This window comes from Xyrauchen texanus, chromosome 33, assembly GCF_025860055.1.
Source record: "Xyrauchen texanus isolate HMW12.3.18 chromosome 33, RBS_HiC_50CHRs, whole genome shotgun sequence".
Lineage (NCBI taxonomy): Eukaryota > Metazoa > Chordata > Actinopteri > Cypriniformes > Catostomidae > Xyrauchen > Xyrauchen texanus.
The window spans coordinates 20,934,385-20,956,300 of record NC_068308.1 but is presented as its reverse complement, the minus strand read 5'-3'; the positions used below and the strand labels follow the sequence as shown (position 1 = coordinate 20,956,300).

The following is a 21,916-nucleotide window of genomic DNA, read 5'->3' as shown; positions in this document are numbered from 1 at the left end:
CCTGACAAATAGAAGATTGTAAAGTCTAGAGAAAATCAAAGCCTAGTGTGTGTGCCCTTTAACTGTACAGATAATCTCTGCAGACATCCTTACAAATCAAAAAGTTATAGAATAACACCCACTGAGCACTTTATTAGGAACACTTTGGTCCTAATAAAGTGCTAGATGTGGTCTTCTGCTGTCTTTGCCCATCTGCCTCAAGGTTTGATGTGTTGTGCATTCTGAGATGCTATTCTGCTCACTATAATTGTACAGAGTGGTTATCTGAGTTACTGTAGCCTTTCTGTCAGCTCAAACCAGTCTGTTGACTTCTCTCATCAACAAGGCATTTCTGTCCACAGAACTGCCACTTACCGGATGTTTTGTTTTGTTTTTGGCACCAGTCTGAGGAAAATGTAGACTGTTGTACATGAAATCCCAGGAGATCAGCAGTTACAGAAATACTCAAACCAGCCTGTCTGGTACCAACAATCATGCCACGGTTGAAATCACGGAGATCATATTTTTCCCCATTCTGATGGTTGATGTGAACATTAACTGAAGATCCTGACCTGTATCAGAGTTTATGCATTGTACTGCTGCCACACAATTGGCTAATAAGATAATCTCATGAATATGTAGATGAACAGGTCTTCCTTATAAAGTGCTCAGTGAGTGTAGATTCTTAGAGATAACTTAGTCAAATAGAAATAATTGAGTGTTTATTGACATACAGGTGAAACTCGAAAAATTAGAATATCGTGCAAAAAGTTCATTAATTTCAGTAATTCAAATAAAAGGTGAAACTAATATATTATATAGACTCATTACAAGCAAAGTAAGATATTTCAAGCCTTTATTTGATATAATTTTGATGATTATGGCTTACAGCTTATGAAAACCCCAAATTCAGAATCTCAGAAAATTAGAATATTACATGAAGTCAATAAAAAAAAAAGGATTTTAAATACAGAAATGTCGGCCCTCTGAAAATTATAATCATGCATATGTACTCAGTACTTGGTTTGGGCCCCTTTTGCATTAATTACTGCCTCAATGCGGCGTGGCATGGATGCTATCAGCCTGTGGCACTGCTGAGGTGTTATGGAAGACCAAGATGCTTCAATAGCGGCCTTCAGCTCTTCTGCATTGTTTGGTCTCATGTCTCTCATCTTTCTCTTGGCAATGCCCCATAGATTCTCTATGGGGTTCAGGTCAAGCGAGTTTGCTGGCCAATCAAGCACAGTAATACCATGGTCATTGAACCAGGTTTTGGTACTTTTGGCAGTGTGGGCAGGTGCCAAGTCCTGCTGGAAAATGAAGTCAGCATCTCCATAAAGCTTGTCTGCTGAAGGAAGCATGAAGTGCTCTAAAATGTCCGGTAGGCGGCTGCGTTGACTCTGGACTTAATAAAGCACAGTGGACCAACACCAGCCGATGACATGGCTCCCCAAACCAACACAGACTGTGGAAACTTCACACTGGACTTCAAGCATCTTGGATTGTGTGCCTCTCCATTCTTCCTCCAGACTCTGGGACCTTGGTTTCCAAATGAGATGCAAAATTTGCTCTCATCAGAAAAGAGGACTTTGGACCACTGAGCAACAGACCAGTTCTTTTTTTCTTTAGCCCAGGTAAGATGTTTGACATTTGAAGCCCATGTCCAGGACCCGTCTGTGTGTGGTGGCTCTTGATGCAGTAACTCCAGCCTCAGTCCACTCCTTGTGAAGCTCCCCCACACATTTGAATGGCCTTTTCCTGACAATCCTCTCCAGGCTACGGTCATCCCTGCTGCTTGTGCACCTTTTTCTTCCACACTTTTCCCTTCCACTTAACTTTCTATTAATGTGCTTTGATACAGCACTTTGAGAACATCCAACTTCTTTTGCAATTACCTTTTGAGGCTTTCCCTCCATGTGGAGGGTGTCAATGATGGTTTTCTGCACAACTGTCAGGTCAGCAGTCTTCCCCATGATTGTGAATTCAACTGAACCAGACTGAGAGACCATTCAAAGGCTCAGGAACCCTTTGCAGGTGTTTAGCTGATTAGAGTGTGACACTTTGAGCCTACAATACTGAACTTTTTCACAATATTCTAATTTTCTGAGATTCTGAATTTGGGGTTTTCATAAGCTGTAAGCCATAATCATCAAAATTATATCAAATAAAGGCTTGAAATATCTTACTTTGGTTGTAATGAGTCTATATAATATATTAGTTTCACCTTTTATGTTGAATTACTGAAATTAATGAACTTTTGCACGATATTCTAATTTTTCGAGTTTCACCTGTAATGTGTGTAGTATGTTCCATATTTGTACATCTTTTCTCTGAGTGGTGCTCATCTCTTTTTTCCTAAAAATATTAACATGAGAATTTTTTAATTGTATTTTTTATGTGCTACCAGTCTGACTTGAGCCAGTGACTGCTTGTATATACTGGTTTGCTCGACTTGGCCCAAGAGTTTTTAACAATTCTCATTTAATGTTTGAGAGAAAAAAAAAAGGGTCAGTAAATGTCTGACATGAGTAAACCAAAACCTGCCTCTGATTGAAGATTGAAATCATGCCCAGAACTGTGTGCTTTTGTTTTTTTTTTTTGTTAAATGGATTAGTTCAGAGGGGTGTGTGTGAAAAGTTTGTTAAACATGGAGGCTTGACGGCATGCCTCACTGCATTTTGAAGTGAGAATCAAAATTTAAAAAAAGTTGCCAAATCACTTGGAAAGGGACAAACAGACTCATTTTATATGGGGCATTTTACAACTCCAGACTGTAAATGCATGCATCATTCAAACGCTATAGTCTGATTGGCTGCTTGGTAGGAAATGTCTGGTTCTTTTGTCTCAATGTGTGTGTTTATGTGAAAGCTACTAAGTGTGGTAGAGTATCTGCAGGATTCAGGAAGTGTGCTACCTATGAAGTCATCCTGCACATTTATTATAAAGCTTGGTACATTCATGGTAAAAATAAGGTAGTTCATATGATCAGCTCATATTAGAGAAGAGGTTGGGAAGGTTACGTCTCATGACTGCAGTTAAAGTGGGTAGTTTTGGTAGATGACCCTCAGAGGACATACTTGGGTGACATTTTACTAGCTGGTCTCAAGGGCATTTTTAATCACATTTTAGATATTTCGCATATTTTCTTGCAGTTCACTGTCCTGCATTGTGACATTAAAAGTAAAAATATTCTTTAACACATTACAATAAGGTTCAATTTGTTAACATTAGATAACAACATTAGTTAACATGAAAAATACTTTTACAGCATTTATGAATCTTGTTTAATGTTATTTTCAACATATAGTAATAATTTATTTTAAATCAAAAGTTGTATATGTTAGCTAACATTAGATAAAGCACTATGAACTAACAATGAACAATTGTATTTTTATTAACTAGCATTAACAAAGATGAATAAATGCTGTAAAAATATATCATACATCATATTCATTGTTAGTTCATGATACCTAATACATTAACTAATGTTAATGAATTTAACCTTATTGTAAAGTGTAACCAAATATGCAATGTAGTCTCAAGTAATTTGAGTTCACAAAAACGGCATATAATAATGCAAGAATATATATTTTTAATAGTTTATGATAAAGTATAGTATGTCACTCTTTTAAATTTCATGACAACGACACAAATAAAACTACAGTAGATTGTAGCACTACAACTTGTTGAATTTTCCATACAACGGCTTCATGTCCCGGCGCTACAGTATATCAAACATGTTGGTACATTTACGCCAACATCACAGAAACAGCTGCAGCAAAGTTGTATTTAAGATCCAGCTTCTCCCAGACAACACTGTGCAAGACTCTCTTAAGTAACAAAAACAATCTTATTCAAAAATCTGACAATGTAAGAAACACGCAATTACATACCACTTATAACTCTTTGCTTTTGACGTTGAAATGTAAACGGGTATGAGCACAACACTTGTGAACATGTTATATGCCAGTAATAAGTGAAACGGGAAGAGGCCAAAAACATTATTCATCACTAAATAACTTTTGAAAGAAGGTTTTTCCTTACTATAGTCACTTTAGCTTGTTTACAAGGGTCTTTTAGACAACAAGGCATGATTTTCTATAAAGTTGCTTTGAAACTATGTTTATTGTAAAAAGGGTAAAATAAATGACAAATGAAAAAGTTTTTCTCATCACAATTAAACAAAATAAATGCAGTGCTTATTGTTTAAGATACTTTATTATAGAGCTCTGCTTTTTGTTGCCAAAGTCAGACATTTATGAATCCTTGAATGAATTTGATTTAAACATTTGCAGGCCCCGTTTAATTATTTTTTTTTAATCGTATTGTATCGTGAGGCTTTGCATCATATTGTTTCGAATGTTTAATTTGTGTATCGTTACATGCCTAATTTTATAGTTTGTTTTTAACCCTTTCGCACGTACAATCAAACCGCTGGGATTCCACTAGGATCTTTATTCATGCTGCTGTTTACCAACAAAAGAGGGACTGCAGTTGTTGTCATAATGAACCAGCTGCTCAATATCACAATATCTTTATTTTTATATGTTACAAACATTCAAACAATCACAAAATAAAAGTTTAAATCTGTTACTGTCAGAGCGCTCTGTTTTGATGCAGCGTTGCAGCCATGTTTTCTGACTTCAAACAAAGAATATACAAACTAATCAGTCCAATCGAGCCTTCTGCATTCCATCCGTCACTCATTCTAACCACTTCCATTTCCGGGAAAGTGGAAGGGCTTTTAGAAACATCTATGCTTGTTAATACGAACTCCGAATCAAATGTTGCATTGTATGTAAAAAATATAGTGGCACACATAGCCGGCAAGCGCTTTCGCATCTTATCAATCATAAGCAGTCATTATAAACATCTAAACACCACATTATATGTTTTATAGTATATATCAACAATCATGCCATGCTCCAAATCACTGAGATCACATTTTTTTTCCCATTCTGATGGTTGATGTGAACATTATCTGAAACTCCTGGCCCGAATCTGCATGACAGCACTGCTGCTACACGATTGGATGATTAGATAATCACATGGATGTTTGTTAGTGCCAGACGGGCTGGCATGAGTATTTCTGTAACGGCTGATGTCCTGGGATTTTCACGCACAACAGTCTCTAGAATACAGTTCTGCTAATGGAAATGCCTTGTTGATGAGAGGGGTCAACGGAGAATGGCCAGACTGGTTTGAACTGACAAAGTCTACAGTAACTCAGATAATCGCTCTGTAAAACTGCGGTGAGAAGAATAGCATCTCAAAATGCTATTCTGAGATCCGGGTTGGCATTGTTTTGGTGGCACGAGGGGGACCTACACAATATTAGGCAGGTGGTTTTAATGTTGTGGCTAATTGGTGTATATATACTGTATATCATTTATATACACACACATACATAGATTATTAATAATTAATAATATAAAATATTATTATAATGCTGCTCTCCTAAAACTTACAGATTTCCTCTGCTTTTAGAGCCTTGATCTAATCTTGTTTGTATTAAATAAAACTGCTCAGATCAAATTCCAGCATTTGTTAATAATAATAATAAAAAATGTATATAGCAACTGTTCACTTAATAATCCAAGAAAACGCATCGATTTAAAAGTATTTTTCCTTTCAAAGTTCTCTGGTTGTACCATAGTGCATTGATGGAATCACAAAGTAATACCCAGGGATTAAATAGAGATATTGGAGGTGGGGGGATCCCTAAAATCATCTGGCAATTCTGGTGCATTTGGGGAGAAGTATGTTATTTTTGATCAAGCCATGCTAACACGAGACTGAATGTGTGAAATGTATCAAACAAAAACTGGTCCGGAGCATACAAGAAATGGAATAGATTATCATAAATAAAAATAAATACATAAAAAAAATGTTAAAAAAGATTTCAATCAAATGTGCCGGAAAGACATTCTGAACCGTTATGGTCCAATTTAACCTATGATAATATTATGATACTTAATTATTATAATATTGGTACAATATCCATATACTATTGTATTCACATGGCTTCTCAAGTTAATTAATTATGAAACATGATCAATAACAATGGCATTACCATGGTAAGTTCTATTGTAGGGTTAAATAGTGACTGAATTACAAACAAATTTAAACAAAACAGACAGAAGCTATATTGCAAAATAATTTGACCAACCAAAATTCACATATATACTTTTGAAAAGATAAACACTAGTATGCACAAGTATGCACTAGTGCTTGCGGTAACTAGGCCAAAAGCCTTACAAGTGCTTATTCTTTAGCCTACGGTATTTCTGCTGTCTGTAAAGCTGCTTTTTCAAAGCATTATGATTGTATAGGTTTAAATGAGTTCAGTCATATGGCATTTGCCCTTTGAGTGAGGCAGCCATTGCCACGCTCCTCTCTCAGTGTGGGAGTTTGGAGCAACTCTTCTGAACAAACACACAGGCTGATCTCTGACCTGAGGTGATCAGGCACAAATTAGGCATGCTGAAAGCCTGTCCTCGTCATCTGCTATTTACACACTCCCCAAGCCTAGATTTTCCCTTTTCGTCTCACTCTATGTGACATCCAAGTTCATCCTTCCTCTTTTAAATTAAAACATCATGACACTAGCACACCCACCTCCCCAAAGCCCTGGTTAAAATCTGATTACATAATGAGATTAGCCCCAAAAGATGTTTTGATCTGCTGACTACCTTTGCACGTTCTCCAAAAAAGCATGCAGGAATGTTGGTTGCAAGGTGATGGTTTTTGGTTGCCAAACATAGTTCATTTAGCTTCTAGTTATTAGTGTAGCCTTTTATTTATTGTACATTGATGCATTGATATGAAACATTTCTGGAATTTACATATTAACACCTGTTCCAGCTGCTGGAATTCAACAAGATGACTGAAACAGGAGAAAACTGTGTTTGTAAAAAAAGAAAAGAAAAGGGTGCAGCGGTGCTTAGCAGACAGTTATACATGTTTTTTTTCTCCTGTAAACAATATATTCACTGGGCTGGTATAGGGACATGGGAGATTAGCTTCCCATCACGACCAAGGGAAGTGGTCCAGCGAAGGAGGTAGTTTGTGGGGAGGAAAAATGGAGAAGCCCTGGGGTGGGGGGTTTCTTTTCTTCATTAGCCTTTGTGCCTGTTTGTTTTCCATATGCTGCACTGTTCCCCTCCTGCCTCTGAACCCCCTTTGAACAATCCTCTGTTTATTTCTTGCAGGGCGGCGGCCCACAGTTCCAGCGAGCCCAAGCCTGGGGAAATCATTAACCAGAAACAAAGCACAAAAGGACACTGGTAGGTTCTGTGTTTGTGTCTTGCTGAATATAAGAGAAACATATATAGCCCTGTCCACTTCCTCAAGACTTCCTTGTCTTAGCAGGCAAATACAGTGTGTAAGGGATAATGCACAGGTAGCCACTGATTAAAGCAAAATAACCCCTGACATGGTGATCAGGATCCCGACATTTACCGTTTGTTTATTTTTTTTTTCAATAATGATCTGTATAAGTTTGACTGTACTGCCCAACAAAGGCAAAACACTGTAACTACGACAACACTTAAACAGTGGTTTCAAAGAACTGTGGTTTGCCTTGGTTTTAGTGTGGATTTTACAGTTACTCCGTGTTCTCTGAATCTGAGCGTAGTTGAGACAAACCTATCTGTCACAGGACAATCATAGTCCAAGAGACCTGATTTCGGTCTGAATGTGTAGTTACTTTATATCGCCAAACAGCATGTCAGTGTACTTTATCCCACTTATTATGTGGCTATTTACTAAATAAGTAAATATATGGACATTAAATATTGATTTGAGTTAAAATTATTTTATCATGTGAAAACAAAGATGAAGAGTCATGAAACTAACACAGTGTTGGAGATTGGTTGCCAGGCACAGCAGTCAAAAATAGTTTAATGTCCATTATAGAAATGTATTTGATTGCAGAATGCCATATTTAACAATCAGAATCAAATATTTTTATAATAAACCCAAGTAGGGTCTAATGCAAGGGCCCATTGACTTGGAAACTCTTGCACTCTTCTGAATTTTTTGAGAGGGGGAGGTCTGGTGTTCAACTAGGGCCTTGGTATAAATGGCAAATAGTGTAGCTATTCTCAAGAAGGAAATAGCAGACCTAGATTCTCTGAATTCCAGCCAACTTCACAGTATGTCTGGCTAAAATATTGCCCGATCCCTGGGACGTGGGTTTATAATTCCTCCGAATGGAATTAAACACTCTATCAGTTTAGACTTGCAAACTTTGCTTTGTATTAATGTGGTCCATTTGATACATCTTTACAGCAGGTTATCCCAGTATGACAGCTGTCCTGCCCCAGTGTCTCATGCTGAAAAATTATTTGTGTCATTTGTATTAGAAGGTGCTTTTGCACACCTGTCTGCAAGTACAATTTGAAGCTTAGCTGTCAGAAATGAAAGTAGTCTTCTTTCTCTCTCTCCTGCCCTGCAGGCGGCTGCTACAGATGAAGCATAATTGCAGTGTAATCCTGGCCCCAGTTCTAGGGTTTTAGAAAAAAATGATCCCAGAAGACAAGATAATAGCCTACCAGTCATGCAGAGCTGTTTGCTGCTGCACAGATGTTTGAGAGAGTGCCTCTAAATGTACATGTGTCCCATCTCACACTGTCAGATTAGTCACCAGCATGTGACAAGTACACATGTCCCTTCAGACGTACTTCTGAATAATGGAAAATCAGTAGCCATGCTCCAGTTTTCAGTCTAAAACCAAAACAATCCATGTGAACTGCGTTTAATATTAAAAATACTTTAAAAACAAGGTGTACATTTAGACAGGCAGGGTAATATTGTGCACATATGTATGGTTAATGGGTAACCGTGCAGTTTACAGAAGCTGGCCTTTTCCCATGTTAGTTCTGGTTGTTTCTGCTGGTTTGGTGTTAATCGATCTGGTGGACTAGCACAAGAAACCCACTTACAGTCAAAAGCACAAAAGGTCTGCTGCTTTGAATCTGTAAAATGAACAGCAAGTGTGGTTGTTTTCTGTATGATTTATGATTGTTTTCAATACAATGTCAATAAAGTAATGGACTCAGCAATAAGGGTGGCTGCTGGCCATTTTGGGCCAGTTGACAGAACTGCCACTTGCCCTATCGGGCCAGTGTTTTATTTGGATTATGACATTTGGATTTCAGTCAATGTATTTAACATTGTTGTTATGAATTCTGCCAATTTGAGCTTGTCACCAAGGTAACATTATTGTATGAATATGTTTTGTTGAAATTGTGAGAATTATTTGTTATAGTCTTTAAAGTGTTAGTAAGAATGACATGAGCATTATAAACCAATCAGTTATGTTTTGCATTGTATGCCATCGGTTTCATGCAAAAATACACCATCATATTTTTTAATCTTATATATATATAGTTTTACATTTTAGTTGAGCGTACCAGTGAAATTGTTGGCAGGGCAAGTAAAAGTCAACTGGGCCAGCAGAAAAATCCTTAAAGGAATATTATTGGTTCAATACAAGTTAAGCTCAAGCAACAGTATTTGTGGCATAATATTGATTACCACAAAAGTTACATTTGACTTGCGCATCCTTTTCTTAAAAAAAAAAGAGTTTTGCAACAGTGATGCACTATGGGGCCAATCTGTAAATGTCAAAATAATCAATATGCTTGTTAGCATTATTTTAGTGTGATATAATTGCTAACTAACCTTTTCTGTGTAAAATCATATCCAATTTTACTACTTTGTTGCCATGACGATGTAAACAAACTCTAAAATGACTGTAAAAATTTGGATTTAAACAACTTCATATCTCAAATAATACATGAGTTTTAACAGAAGAATTTATGTGTTTTTATAAAATTATTAACTTTACATTTCTGTGTTTAAACTCTCAAAAAATTGGCCCCATTCACATCCATTATAAGTGCCTCACTGTAACTTCTATTTTTTGCTTCTTTTTTTTTTTAAGAAACTGATGGACTAGTCTAAATGAATTTTTGTGGTAATCAACATCATGCCACAAATGCTGTCGATTGAGCTCAACTTGTGTTGAACCCAGAATATTAATGTAATGTTGAGACCTGCATTATAATTGTCATAAATGAACGATGATAGCTAAAAAAAAAAAATGCTACCTTGATTTCTAATGCCAGAGCTCCAGACTGCGACTAAAAACAATTTATTGCGACAATCATTTAAAATCTAGTTGCCATTGGCGACAGTCCAGTTGTGTGCGTTCAAATGCGCTTTTGTCTGATATCATATTTAGAGCGGGCACCAATGTGTCTCGCGCCTCTTTTCACCCGTTCTGACGAGCTCGCTGCACCACACGCAACAACAAACCCAGCGCGAGAGAGTCGTGAACAAAAGACTCTTTTGAACTGGATCTTTTTCATGACTCACCCGAAAAGAACTGATGCATTTGAACTCAGGAGCTCCGGTTAGCAGTTTGTTAATCAGATTGACTTTCTCAGCGAATCAGCTGTCAGTGTCTTCACATCAGGGAGTGCCAAAAAAAAGTCCCATGTGTATTTCGGGCTTCTTTATAATTAAAAGTCCTGTATAGTGTATTACTTTGTTTTCCCTTCTGGTTATCATTGATTGAGATTGGAGTAGTACAATAAACTGCATCTAGTCTCATTTAGTCTCTGTATCTGGGCCATACGGTAACAGTAAAAAAGACTAAGGCAATATTTAAAACAATAATATATTATATATATATATATATATATATATATATATATATATATATATATATATATATATATATATATATATATATATATATAAAAGCTTGCTAGATTTACACGCTAAATAAAGTGGAAGCATCATCATAGTCTGATTAAAATAATATTTATATATATATATATATATATATATATATATATATATATATATATATATATATATATAAATATTATTTTTAATCAGACTATGATGATGCGTTTCCGCCTTATTTAGCGGTGTAAATCTAGCAAGCTTTTTTATATAATATTTTTTTAAATATTGAGTGTAAGTTTATAACATTATGCTTTGTGATATTACCCTGGAATTAGTTTAAAAAAAAAAATATATTACCAGAGCTGTGAGGGGGTTTGGATTACAGCTGCTGAGAGAGTGTCTGTAAATTTAGCATCTCCTCCCTTCTCTCTTTTTATTTTCTTTCTGGAAAGTCATTCAAATGTAATAGTAGATTTTTTCTTTTGCTCTTGAAGCGAATAGGTAAGTGAAAATAATATTTGCTGTGATCTCCCATTCACTCTCATTCACTGCTGTCGAAGTTTACCCTGCAAACTTTTACTTCCGCATTCCAAAACCTGGAGTGTGAAAAAAAGTCTGTTGAGGGACTCACACAACTATTACACAAGGTGCAAACATTTATTTATGCTCAAGAAGACAACACACTATTATATGCATACTATACTTGAAGTAAATAATGTAGATTCTGAAGAGCTGTACTAAAAAATGGTATCTCTTATATTTATATAAATTATGAAAGTGGTGTGAACATTTATGAGACAAAAGGGAATGCAAACTTATCTTCTCAACTAAATATACTGTTTATTAAATCTCTGATTAATGGGTTATCAGCTGTCTTCATTTTCTTTTGCTGTTTATCTTGTTTCTGACCAGCAATCTAAATCAAGCATTTCTGTGATTTGGCAACTAAAAACAGCCATTTGGCTCCTTAATATTTCCTTTTAGGTGCCAATGACTCCTAAGTCATTTTTATAGTCTTGAGTCCTGAATGCCCAAATGTCTTATGCCCAAATATACACTGTGTCAATTTAATACACTTTTTTAACCCAGCCATAACCCTAACCAACTCATAACACTAACCTGCCAGAAAAACTCAGGTGGTGAAGTTGGTTGGATAGCATGGCTTGTCTGGCAAAAGGAAATCTTGTTTGGTTAAGCTAGTTAGGAAGCCTGTTGGGTACACCAACACACTAGCATCTAAAACAAAACATATGCTGTTGATCAGCTATGCCGGTCTTTTCAGCAGGATTTTTTCTTTGAAACCTGAAGTTGGTGTTACAGAAAAGAAACCAGTGCCAAATGTGATATGCATTTAACTTGGGGAACTCTCAAAGGATAAGAGGCCCTCTATCTGTGTTATTGGGCTTCACGCTTTGGGGTTACAGGGGTGTTGGGGGGAATATGGTGTGGGGGTGAGGGTTTAGAGTTTACAGTACAGTTTATTTTTCAGTTAACACCTCATAAATTTCACCTGCTGCGACATCACTGAGACCTGATGAACTTGAAGCATGCTGAGGGGAAATGAAGTAAGCAGCTAGATCTAGGTAGGATATTGCTTTTCCATAACCCCCCCCCCGCCCGCCCGCCACTCTTTCCTTAAGGCACCTTCCTCCAAAATAAGAGTGGTCTTGCAGGAATAGTTCACCCCAAAGGTAAAATGCTCTTATCCTGATGTCTTCCCAGATGTGTATGACTCTCTTTCTTCAGCAGAACACAAAAGAATATAGAGCTCTATCAGGTCCTTATAATTGAAGTACACGGTTGCCAGCATTTGCCTGCCCAAAAGTCACATTCAGGCAGCATCTTCTGAAATGAATTGCTAGGTTTATGTAAGAAATACGTCGATAATTAAAATATTTTTAACTAATGGCACTTCCATCCCGGCTCTGATGCAGTTTGAAATGGGGCAGTGGTGGCTCAGTGGTTGAGGCTCAGGGTTACTGACCAGAAGGTTGGGGGTTCAAGCCCCAGCACCACCAAGATGCCACTGTTGGGCTCTTGAGCATGGCCCTTAACCCTATCTGCTCCAGAGGCGCCATATCATGGCTAACCCTGCACTCTGACCTGGGATATGTGAAAACTACCAAATTTCACTGTATATATGCAAAAAACTGTGTGTAAAATGTGTGACCAAATAAAGGATTCTTCTTCTTCTTCAAATGGCCAAACACTCACGTGACGTTTGTTCTTCTGTTGTAAATAAGTGCCGCTTCCGAATTCTAGCGTGAACTCACCGTTACGCATTGCATCAGCTGCTGGCAGGAAGAGCTTTTTAAAAGTTAATAACGTTTTATTTATCTATTCATTTTTTTTACACAAACGTATCTATGCTTCAGAAGACATTAATTAATCGACTGTACTCGTGAGGATTACTTTTATGCTGCCTATGACTTGGTCCGTCAAAGTGCTGGCACCCGTGCACTTCTATTAGAGCTCTTTATTCTTATAAAAAATCTTCATTTGTGTTCTGCTGAAGAAAGACAGTCTGGAATGGCATCAGGGTAAGTGAATAATGAGAGGATTTCATTTTTGGGTGAACTATTCCTTTAAGATTAGATAAAGATCTCCCTCAAGAAATTAAAGAGCTTGTTACCCTTCTCAGAACCAGTGAACAATTTACTGGATGTAAAAACAATAATAAATAAATTCATATTGTTAACCTTTATCATTTGTAAAAATGTCCAGATTTCATGTTAACATCTGACATATTTAGTTGGTCCCTCCAGTTACATTTATCATTAGCATTATTTTGAAAATAACAATGACTCGTACACTGTAAAATCTTTTTGTTAATTTACAGTAAAAAAATTGCAGCTGTGGTTGCAAGTTGTTACTGTAAAAATATATGGTAACAACATTTAACTAAATATAATATGTAATACAAAATGTTCAAAACTGATATAAAAAATAATAAACATAAATATTTCAATAAAATATAATGTGATGGGCCACTCAGGAAATTCCAGATTAATATTTTTCACCATAATTTTAACAATATTTATAACAATAATAGATGCATTATCTTTTTAAAAATAATGCAGATTTTCACCATTAGTTATAAGGTAATTCATAATTTAAAAATAGTTAAAATAATATAAAAAAAATGTTTATTTTTCTTTGCAATATTTTTATGTAAAATTAAATGTATTGTTTTGTTAAACATAATATTCTTGTAACGAATGTAGGAGTGAAGGCAGACGAGGAGGTGCGGATCCAAAAGCAGGTTCTTTATTATAAATCAAAGTGAGGGCAAACAAACAGGAACTAAGAAATATCCACGAGGGGAAAACAACATGAACATGAACATGAACATGAACATGAACATGAACATGAACATGAACATGAACATGAACATGAACATGAACATGAACATGAACATGAACATGAACATGAACATGAACATGAACATGAACATGAACATCCACAGGCAGGAGCAACAACCATAACATTCACGTACAATAACATTCAACGACCGACAAGGGAATGAAGGAACAAACAGGGTTTAAATACACAAGGACAAGGGTAACAAGGCCAATCAACAAACAGAACTCTGAAACAGGATAACAAGATAATTAACTAAAACCAATGACAAACAAGAACTGAATCAAGGTAATCAAACAATGAACCAATAAAACCCAGATACAAAACATGGAGGGAAAACAGGATGTGACAAAACTAGGAACTGAACAGGAATTTTCAAAATAAAAGTACATAAAAGAACAAAGGACAACAATGAACATGACAATACTGTATATTTTTAATTTTGAACTAAGTTATTCTTACTTTTTACATCTACAAAAATGTTTTGCTATAATTTACTGTAAAATTACATGCATTGTTACACATAATATTCATTTTCAATATTAATTATTAGATAAGTAATATTTCTTACATCTGAAAAAAAAAGTGCATTATTTTTTACAGTGTAGCAAAATTATGGATCAGTTCTAACTGAATTGTGATCTCATTTCATATATTGTGATGCATTGCATTATTTAGTAAACAATCGTAATCTAATCAAGCAGAGCAAGTATTTGCTCCCACAATAAATTGTACCACTGGTGACAGAACAGATGTTCTTTATGTTCTGTCTCTGTTCTGTCCACATTGCTGCAACCTCAAGGAATAATTTGACATGACAGTATACGGGCCTACACAGATAAATTAAAGGATCTCTAATCACATTCCTTATGTACCAGCACCCCCCCCCACCCCCAAAATTACAAGACGTGCAGGAGGGAAAAATACTTTAGGCCCTCTCCTCTCAAAAGTATTCAGCAGTGCAGCATACACATGTGCAAGAGTATTACTGTCTCAGAGACCAGTTTGTATGCTTAGAGTCTACTGACCATCGACACAGATCATTACATTTCTAGCCTCTGCAACATGCCACTCCTGCATCAATAAATGGTTTTCTATAAGAAAAAATATCCATAGCCCATCTATAAAGAGTGTAATGTGAGGCTGTAGCCTTTAGCCTCCTTGTTAGCATGCCCGCCTCCCTTGCCGGAGACCCCGGTTCGAATCCTGATTGGAGCAGGTTGAGTAAGACTGATTACGTGTGCACACATATGCTCGGTTTTGATACCTAGTTAGCTGTCTACGAAGCTAGCACTTTAAGCCATTATAGGTGCACTCCAGACGTGAAGGCTGTTCTAAAAGGTAAGCATCTTAAATGTGCTGCCTTCTAAGATACCTTCTTTTGGCCAAATTCTAAGGCAGTTTAGGATTTTTAAGAGGGCTATAAACTGAATCCCAGCCCCAATATGTTGGATTCTCTTTCTCTCCTTCACTGCAAAGCTGGTCAAGTTTTACAACAGGCTGTTAATGTGGGACATTAGGTAAATAGAGCAGGAAAAGTGAGCGTCCTGTTCCTTGACCCTTCCTTCCCAAATTGCTAGCAATACCGACAGTTTATTTGGGAGGTTTAAGACAGGCAGACTCCAGCCCACAAAGAACTCTGTCTATCATTCCTGTAAGGACCAGAGCGCTACATTTGACAAAACCATTTCCTTATAAACTCTATTTATGGATATTTGTGCTGCCCATAAAAACCAATTCTAATGTGTGTGGGTGTGTATGTTTGTCTATGCACAAGATCTTCACCAGTTGTGGCTGTCCAGCCAGTGGTGGCTCTGCCAGCTGTGCACAAAAAATATATATTTTGTGGTTAAGTAAATATTGCAGAAAAGATTCATTACTATCTACATTGAATAAGTTAGTTTAAGCTTGAATTTGAGTAAAAATCTATGAAAGTAAAATCTACATTTGTACTCAATTCACACATGTAAATATGTATGTTCTATTCCAGACATCCAGACAGAAATATTCCCTCTTTGTGACAAACATTAAAAGTTCTATAATTTTGTATTATTATTATTATTATTATTATTTTAGATTAAAACAGCCCCCTGATGTAGTGTTAAATTGATTAACAAATAACCAGGGAAGTGGAGATGGTGAAATAAATACTTTATAAATATGCTCAGCCTTTGTTCAGTTGTTTTTAATGCCTGATAGAAAATGATCTACATTTGTAGAGTAGTACAGTGCTTTAGGCAATTGCAGAATAGTCCCATTAGTCACAAATACACTTCAGAAAATTGAGAACATAACTATTTCTGGGCTTAAAAGATGCAAGAACCAAATCAATGCAGAACATTGTATCGCAAAAGGAGTAAAATGTGGCCCCCCATGCACTGTTTAAAGCCCAATGTGGCCCCTTAACCAAAATAGTTGCCCACTCCTGTTCTAGCCTACAAGTAAATATTATTTATGATTGTTTATTATCTTTACAATGCGTCATCATGTATCAATCCTAAAATAGAAAACCTTGTTATATTTATTCACTACATTTAACTTTTCTAATGGTGTTCCCAGCATGCCAGGCTTGGATAATAATAACTTATTGCATGGTTTAATGGTTTTTTAGTGTTTTTATTGTTGATTTTGTTGTTACGTTTGGTAACTTCTTGTTTTGTGAAGTCTGAAGTTCATTTTCTACTCCAAATATCAAATATTAATTGCTACCATCATTGTGTTTTGTGCACCAAGTGTGCAGCTCTTTATCTTGTTTCTATCACCATTAAAGCAAGCTGATGTTGTACTGAAACAGAGTATTACAAGTAAACTATACTTGAGATTTTCTAATTAAAGCCACCAAGAATTGTGGAAACTCTGGTCTGTTAAATTTACTAGCAATTTCTGCATGGCAATTTTTTCCTAGGCTTTTTTTTTAGGCTTCAAATTGTATAATTTTTTTATTTGTGTCATGGAAATCAGAGATTTCATGCTGGTTTGCTATTCACGCTGTAGTGGTGATATGAATTGCTCACTCTAAATTTTAACTGGCCCTATGATGACCAACTCCCAGATGTGTATTTTAAATGTCATATGCTTCATTTGAAGGACTCATGAATTACCTCCCAGAATATTGTCAGTGTGAATAGCTCTTGTGAAATTTTTACCCTACTCTCCAGGTGTCTTATTAGCTTCACTATTAAATGTAAAGTCACTAGTCTGGTTCTCTAAAGGGTAATGTACATCATTTTTTATTTATTGTCTGCTCTGTAGAAAGTATATGTGATTTTTGCACTTTGAGGGCAAATATGTGATATGTGACCAGTACATTTTTGATTCACCTACTCATTATTTATTAGTACTATTTTCTACATTTTATAATAATAATAATAATAATAATAATAATGTCATTAAGGCCTGTGATAGACTGGCCACCTGTCCAGGGTGTTTCCCTGCCTTCGGCCTGAGACAGCTGGGATAGGCTCCAACACTACCCGCAACCCTACATAGGACAAGCGGCTATAGAAGATGGATGGATGGAAGGAATAATGTCATTATTCTTTTTTTTAAAAAGAAGTAATGTAAAACGTTATATGAAAGCACTTTTTAGCATGTGCCTTTATCTAAAGGGGTTTAATCATCATGAATTAACAAACTAAGTGTGTCCAAATTGTTCTGACACTTGTTACTTGTTACTGATGTACAGTGGGTGTAGGCGTTTGTGTGTGTGATCCACCATAGCCTGTTGGTTTGTGTGTATTGGTGTGTTTACTGTATGTGCGTGTATGAGAAACTTTACTCGCTTGAAGTTTATAAGTGGATTAGACATGGATGTGGAGACTTCCTGGGGAGCTCCCAGCATGAGACACACACAGACAGGGAGGTTAATGAGAGTTTGTTTGCTGTATCCTTGTTGTTGCTCGCTTCATGACTCTTGGGAAACAAAACAAATTGATCTATAGCTTGATCTTTACAGCTTTCTCATCACCATTTTTTTTATTGAATTTCAAACATTTAGAAGTATTAATCATACATGTAATCTGGTGGCATATAGGCAGTGGGTGGGCAGAATTACCTAAATATTCCGCAATTATCGATCATGAAAATGTATCGACTTTTTTCACCCAGCTTCAAAACATTGAACACTGATCAAAATTCTGCAACATATACACCATCTTTTTTTAATTGTGGGATTGTTTACAAAGTGATACAGTGCGGTTTGATCCACCAGACAGCAATTTGTGTCAACACTGTTCACTCAGATGCATCAGCAGTGCTCAATACTCTGGAGATGATTAGAGGGTGTTCACTTTAGATGCGTTTTTCCATTTGCAAACTGCTAGTTGGGAGTGCAATGTATATGTATTTCAAATATTTAATTTAGTGCCACAAAGTGGACTGTTCATAAACACGACCTGGGCATTGTCATCCATAACACATTTAGAAGACCAGTAGAGAGTGGACCAGTGGCTTTGAGCTTCACAAGACATTACTCATCAGATGAAAATAATTTAGTGTGTGCAACGTTTTTACCATAATGAATACAAGTTTTTTTTTCCCTTCAGGGGTTCATTTTGTCGTTCATGACATCTGTTCTTCATCTATAAATAAGCCGAGAGGCCTAACCACTTTTGCTTGTCAAATTAATCTATAACACAGTGGCAGCACAAATGTCACATAACATCACATTTACATGTAGCAACATTATAATTATTATTTACATTTTCAAATTTCATAGACATAAGTGTAATAATTCCACATATGGTGATTTGAGTTGAAACTAAGATTTGAATCATGTTTGTTTTTTACTTTACAATCTTAAGAATATTGTTATTAGTGCCAGTTGGGCAGTGAGACTAACAGTTACATTAAATACAAGATGAGCAATGAATTTGAATGTGTTTTTGTTTGCTGTAGCCTCTCTGTTGACACTGATGAAGGGAAAGAAAAATGAGCCAGATTAGCACACGGAGCCTCCCGCTCCTCTCAAACACATTACAGTCAATATTACTTAATCATTTAATTAGCTTGATTACAAATCCCCCACAGCGTTTGCTGCATGATACACCTGCTGTTGCCAAATCTGCACAAAAGCTTCCTGTCTCTTAGGGATGGGCAGTATGACCAAAATCTAAATACAAAAATTGTATGAGTAATTTCATATCAAATAAACTGTATATATTTATGATTGATAGAAATTCAATAGAATTTTTTAACTATGAAATAGCCAAGTGGTTATGCTTATTTTTTTGGATTATGCCATGAATTAAATTTGTTGCTAATAAACAAATAAAAGGTACTTCATCACATTTGATTATTTTCTAATTTTATTCGAAACTGAATGGACACAAACCAACAGATTATTATTCATCTTAAAATGTTTAATTATATATGAATGATAATTAATTTGAAGGCTTCAGTGCTTATCTGTAAATCTAATATTATACAAATAAATATATGCAAATATATCTAGTATGATAGAAACAGTAGAGTTAAATCTCTACCTTGACACATCTCTTATCATTTCTACCGTCAAACAGTATAAACTCAGCCATACTCTCTCCCAATGCTTTCTTCTCTAAACCCTTCCACCAATTACAAATAACTGCAATCAGTGTTACCTGTATAGGTGGGAGCATTTCCTGAAGGAGGGATTTAGGTCGCCAGATGGGAGAAAAGCTGAAATTCCAACCAGTGCATGATAGTTTTCAACTTTAACCCAGATGAAATACCAACAGCAGGAAGATAACAAAAACAGCGAGTCTCGGGTTACCCAGCATCCATTTCCTTACACAGCCTTAAGAATAACAAGCTCTGGCCAGATCCTCATCCAACAAATCAATTGAATTCATTTCTGTTATTCTTTGTTGTATCTTCATTTAATTAAATGCTTAATTAATATAAACATGCCCATATGAATAATTTAACCCTGTAAACATCTTAGAACACATGTCTCTGGAGATATTGAGCCGGCATTCCTTGCTGAGTTATAAGTTCCTTCCTGTATTAATACGTTCATTCTTGCTGTTTACCAAACTGGACCATATCCTTTGGTAATATTATTTTCTTGCTTCATTTCAGTAGATTTAACCATGGAATGTATGGCAGTCGTATAGCTAGGGTGGTTAAGGTTTTAGAAGGCTCCAGATCTTACACAGTTGGTGGTATTGTGGTGCCAAGTGCAGTGACATTCCGAGGAAAAGTTGGGTCACACATATTTAGTTTAAAATAGAAAGCTTGAAAATACTTGTCATGAATCCGTCTGTCTGGGCAGTCACGTCCTGATGGAAAATGTCAAAAGTGGATTTGAAGGTATGACAATAAGCATTCTCATGTGTAGCTATATTATGAAGTATGTAGTTTCAGATTATTATTTAGGGATGGTCACGCTAATCAAGTAGTTGATTAGTGAGGTAAAGGTCAAGATTTAAATCTATATGTATGTATATATATATTAGGGCTGTCAGTCGCTTAATTTTTTTTAATCATGATTAATCGCAATTTGTTTGTAATCACGAATAGTCGCAGATTTTGAAAATGCTGAAATTTGACACCAAATATGCTTATTTTACTGTTATTTTCCCAAAGTCTAAATGGGAGTTTGACATATTGAAAGAATTTATCACCATAGGTTGAGTATTCATAAATATTTTCATTAATTTCATATTTCTATATTCTCTATGTATCTCATAATTTTACAATTAAAATATTTGTCTCATAACATAAATTTTGCATTTGTAAATGCATTTATTCCTGCTCTGTGAAAATACATTTAATTGCCACTTCAAATGTAGCTTCTGTGCCAACTTCACTGTGTAAAGATAGCTTTAGTCCCCATAGGCTAACTATTAATTGCAATGGGCATTAAATCTTTTAAACCCTCATCCTCCGCTGATAATAATCTACTGTGTATATCCACTTTCCTACAGCAATCGTGAAGCTGCGCTCACGATTTACATCAGCTTCAAGCGTTGTTTTGAACACAGTCTGTTTTTGGAAAAGCAGAGTGATAATTAAGAATTGACTTGCTTCTGTGGTCATTAAATTGCACTGAAATAGGCTTAAAATATTGATTACTATCACAAGTCCCATCTAGGCTTGTTTTGTACAACAAATAATAGCGCTAAGATGTCCTTTCTCCATTATTTATGTTGTATGCTGTTGTCCTTTACTGTAATGACTTCGGGCCGACACATTGCTGAGGATCCGCCCTCCCAACAAGCTTTTATGCTGGTTTATGCTATATTAACTGTAAATGCGTTAATTGCGATTTAAGAAAAATGAACGCTGTGACGAGGACGGGGGCGTGGCCGGGCCTTGAGGGTGCACGGCCAGCACTGAGTCAACTAATCAGTGGGAGAGGGAGAGAGTTAAAGTGAGCCGGAGACGCCAGTTCATGAGAGAGAGAAACACAAGCCACAGCGCTGTGTGTGTTTATGTCTGTTTTATGTTGTTTTAAGTTCAGTTACATCATTAAAGTTATGTTGACTGTCCTGCCGGTTCCTGCCTCCACCTTGCCCATCTTGAACCAATCACTATCAAAGTGAATAGCAAGCACAACATAGGCCGCCATCTTGATTGTTTTGGGTTGAATGGATCACATGACTACATAACATGACAACAAATACTTCATTATTTTCAGATATCTCCTTTTACAATCTGGGAGTCCTGCAATGATGTGCTTCTGGCCTGTGCTCTTCAACTGGTTTGGCCCAGGCTGCCGTAGACAGCGAGCGGTGTGTCCGCTGCCAGGCGGAGTGCTGTTTGTCTGGGCAGAACACGCCAGAGCGAAGCAGGCTGAGCTCCCAAAGGAGAAGCACTTTGCTAATCAGATCCTCTTCAGCACAGGCTTTGCTTTACAGCACAATGGGTCTTTCTCCCAGGCATGTGCTGTGCT

General features: G+C 36.3%; 1 protein-coding gene across 1 annotated transcript in view; it reads left to right on the top strand.

The window, feature by feature from the left end:
• Positions 1-7,189: 7,189 nt before the first annotated feature.
• LOC127627027 (thyroid hormone receptor alpha) overlaps positions 7,190-21,916 on the top strand; it is a 97,349-nt gene continuing 82,622 nt past the window's right edge. Inside the window, exon 1 of the mRNA XM_052103227.1 lies at positions 7,190-7,265. The gene's annotated coding sequence lies outside the window, so the exon portion shown is untranslated. The remainder of the gene's footprint in view (positions 7,266-21,916) is intronic.